Here is a 3,893-nt window from a genome sequence, read left to right as displayed (position 1 = left end):
TTCATCACAGAATCCATTGAACTCATTAGAGGTGTACTCTCCTCCCCTATCACTTCTTAGCTTCTTCACCTTATATCCACTTTGCAGTTCAACTGTGGCCTTGAACTTCTTAAAGACACGGAAAACATCTGACTTATACCTCAAGAAATAGACCCAGCACATCCTTGTGCAGTCATCTATGAATGTGAGAAAATAACAGTTTCCTGCCTTTTTAGTTGTTTGCATTGGACCACAAACATCACTATGTATCAACTCGAGAGGAGTAGATGCTCTAGTAGTGGTTTCTTTTGGAAAAACTTCTCTGCATTGCTTGCCCAAAACACATCCTTCATATACTCCTTTCTTAGATGTAATTTCTGGTAAGCCAATCACCATATCTTGCTTCTGCAGTAATTGTAAACTATCCATCACTAAAAGAAAACTGGGTATTTACAGCGTGCATAGTTTGCGCGCCGTAAAAAACTACTTTTTATGGCGTGCAATTTTTTCGTGCCGTAAATGTGATTTCCCCTTCCTCTTTTACGGCGTGCTTTTGTTGCGTGCCTTAATTTTTGGGTATTAATGGCGTGCGGCCATCAAAAGAAGACCACATTGATGGCGTGCAAAACATGCATGCCGTGAAAGAAGACCATATTGTGCACGCCGTGAAAGGCCCCTCATTTAATTTTTGTTGCCCTCGAAAACTCTTCGTTTTACCCCCTTAGAATTTTCTTATTTCAGAATACTCTCCCCTCAAATTTTTCCGAGTAGCATTCTTTTCTTCTTCCCTAAATTTTACTCTCTCTCTCTCTCTCTCTCTCTCTAACCAAAAACCCTCTCTGGCTCTATCTAACCCCAAATCCCTGCGATTCTCTCCAACTCCAAACCATCTATCATTCTTTCTCATCTAGAAATCCTCTTGCTTCCCAAACCCTTTCACGACTGTAATCTCAAGGTAACCCTACCTCTCTCTATCGCTCTTTTATTTTCCAGATTTTATCAAAACGTTCTTTCAATTTAGTTATGTTTCTTTAGTTAGGAATTGTATGAGTCCTTGGTTTGTGGTTAATGAATTGTATTCGTAAAGGGAATTCTTGTTCTTTCTCCAATGTGATGTACTTGAATACCAAAATTTCCTGAATGTAACACTTCCAGTTTCTGATTTTATCAACGCCTTCGATACATTCTGTTTGTTTCTCACACTTGGACTTCTTTATGCAGGGAGTTGCTGTATAAATTTAACCAGATTTCTATGTTTTTTTGGGGAGTTTCTGCATGAACTTTTAGGGCTCTTTGCTATTTGAAATACCTGGTCAGTTTAGGCTAATCTGATTACACTAGTATTTTACTTTGACTGGGGGTGGAAAGAGATGTGAGGCTGTCATGAAAATATAAAATAGTATCAGGACTTCTCTGTTCTTGAGATGAATGTATAGTTATTTTAATTAACCCAGCTTCTGTATTGATTGGCGATTTATCTAGGAAAAGTTGTGCTGCTGCTTTATCCATTCCTTTCAGTTGCTTAAAAATTTTGGCATCAGCGTTGGTAAAATCAAATGTCGTCTTGATCTTTTAATAACCTTGAGTTTATATGCTAAATTTATACCTTTCTACTCTCTGCTTTTTTTACTTTAGGTTTGGTTTTAAGTTTTGGTCTGTGGTAAGAGGGGAAGGATTGAGGGGTTCAAGAAAGCTGTGAAAACTAGTTTCAGGTGATAGAAATGATTATGAATTGTGGTTTAATTTTGAGGAGTTTAAATCTGGTTTTTGTGCTGCTTATGGTCATACAAGATCTTCTTTGAAAATACTGATTTTTTAGAAGTTGATATGGCCCTAGAGAACTTTTGGAGGGTCATGAAGTTATAATTGTAGACTGATTGGATTGTGCTCTGCGACTTAGTTGTATAGGCCAACATCGTGACAATGTCACTGGAAGTTATCTACTATAAACAATTGTAGGAGTTTTCGAAGATCCAGTACAGCTTTATTACTTTAGTTTCCAATGGTCTCTATATAAATGCTTTCCTAGAACTATAGCCCACAAAACATATGCTTTTGTTACATGTACATGGTATGATTGTTTGCTCTTTTGTTTGCCTTGATTTTGTCAGGAGGAATGCCTGCTCAGACTACAGAGCCGGATAGATGTTCCCTATGACAGTTTAGTCCCTGAGCATCAGGTATATATTTTAAGTGATTAATTTGCCCCTTCTTTTGGTATAGGCATTGAATTGACTAATTTGCGTTTGAAATAGAAGGGAAGCTATCCAATTGGGATGGTATTGGAGTGGAAGAGCCTTTGAAGTTTCTATTCAGAAGACTAGCTAGAGGTTTGATTTACTTTCTTCCTAATACAGCATAAGTTATAACCCTCTATTACAAAAAGGGATTGACAGATTGACAGACCCAATACAAGATTTATGTTAATTATTCATGTGAGATTATATACTTGTTTTTAAGATTGTTCAGAACTCTTTTGGGGCAGAAGTTGTTAAGTTTCAGTTACCCATGTTGACTGTTAATTTTGCACAGGTTGTGGGTTAGTTTTGAGGTATAAGTACTTGGTTTTAAACTATACATATCCAGGATTGTAATTTGGTTGAAGTTTGATACCTGAGTTTGGTAAGCATGACTGCAAAATCTGTCAAAAACAGGGGCTGCAGTTTCAGTTTTGAAACACTTATTTGGACTGCCTTATCTTATAAATTAGAGCACCATTTCTGTCAAATTTTATATGGTTTTAAAGTTTATTTAATCAGCTTCAGGATGCATGTAATTTGGTAGATTTTTATTGAGTTTAGGGTGTTTAATTCTGAGTTCAAAGTTTAATACACAGTAGCTGAAATTGCGTTAGTTTCTCTGGTGGTGCAGGAGCAACAACAGTTTTCTAAAAGCTCATGTCAAGACATTAGGTGGTGGTTCAATTGATGAATGTCAAGGTAAACTTAATTTACACACACAACTACCTACTTGATCATAATACCTGAAAAATTGGAGTTTATGGTTCTGTTGCTGACAGGATATTTGGAAGCAACAACAAAAACATGACTGGATAATTGGACAACCAGCTGATGGTAGCCCTGCTGCATAGTTTGAGCATAGGTTAGATGTGGTTTGATATGTTAGAGATTGATTTTTGTTATTATATTCATGAGTGAATGGGTTGGAGAGATTGTGAACAAGTTAATTGTAGGTTTTGTGAACAAGTTATTTGTAGGTTTGGCAACACTTTTATGTGTTTCTTTTATACTATAAAGAGTTTGTATTTGGAATTGATCATGATTGGTTTTCTTTTTAAGTTTGGTTGCAATACCATTGTTTTTTTTTCCAGGGTAATAAAACATAGAAGTATTTTGTTACTATGAAACAAGAGTAGGAAGGAAATTAATTAATTTTTTTTATTAAAAAAAAGGTCAAACACGGCGTGCAAAACACGCCTTAAATGGGAATAAAAACCTTCTTTTATGGCATGCATTGAATGCCGTAATAACTCTTTTATGGCGTGCAGAGCACGTCGTAAATAATTGTCCAAACTTTTACAAAAGCTCAATCATGGCGTGCATTATTAACGCTTGCGGCAATCGAATGCACAAGCGTACCCAGTCCAGCCCAGAACAGACACCCAGACAGAAATAGAAGCACAGCCCTCTTTTTGTCTTTTTATAGTCAGTTTTCCCTTTTTGAGCTTTGTAAAGGGGAGTTCTGCCTGAAAGCGGTTCACTCTGTTGTCATTCATTCTGGCTAGAACTACCAGTTCTATACTGTGAAAAATTGTGAAGTCCTTACCAGTCTAAGGCATAGAAAAGAACTTACTTGGGAGATATTCCTCACCCAAATTCACAATCGTTTGTTCAAAGTCAATAGCTTGGGGCGCAAGTTTTTTTTACTCTCAAGTCTGTTAGAATTGAAAAATT

At 36.5% G+C, this 3,893-nt stretch overlaps 1 long non-coding RNA gene across 2 annotated transcripts; it reads left to right on the top strand.

Annotated features, from left to right (window-relative positions):
- Nucleotides 1-667: 667 nt before the first annotated feature.
- On the top strand, nt 668-3,258 carry LOC110760323 (uncharacterized). 2 transcript variants are annotated; one of them, XR_002527246.2, is made up of 6 exons: nt 668-934; nt 1,201-1,291; nt 2,091-2,159; nt 2,235-2,309; nt 2,851-2,918; nt 2,999-3,258. It is a non-coding gene; the product is annotated as an uncharacterized LOC110760323 (long non-coding RNA). The 2 variants fall into 2 exon arrangements; XR_002527245.2 differs by lacking the exon at nt 1,201-1,291 and having other exon boundaries at nt 671-934.
- Nucleotides 3,259-3,893: the final 635 nt, after the last annotated feature.

This window comes from Prunus avium, chromosome 7 (genome assembly GCF_965620075.1).
Source record: "Prunus avium chromosome 7, drPruAviu1.hap1.1, whole genome shotgun sequence".
Lineage (NCBI taxonomy): Eukaryota > Viridiplantae > Streptophyta > Magnoliopsida > Rosales > Rosaceae > Prunus > Prunus avium.
The sequence above is the reverse complement of the archived record's forward strand: the minus strand, read 5'-3'. Positions and strand labels throughout refer to the sequence as shown.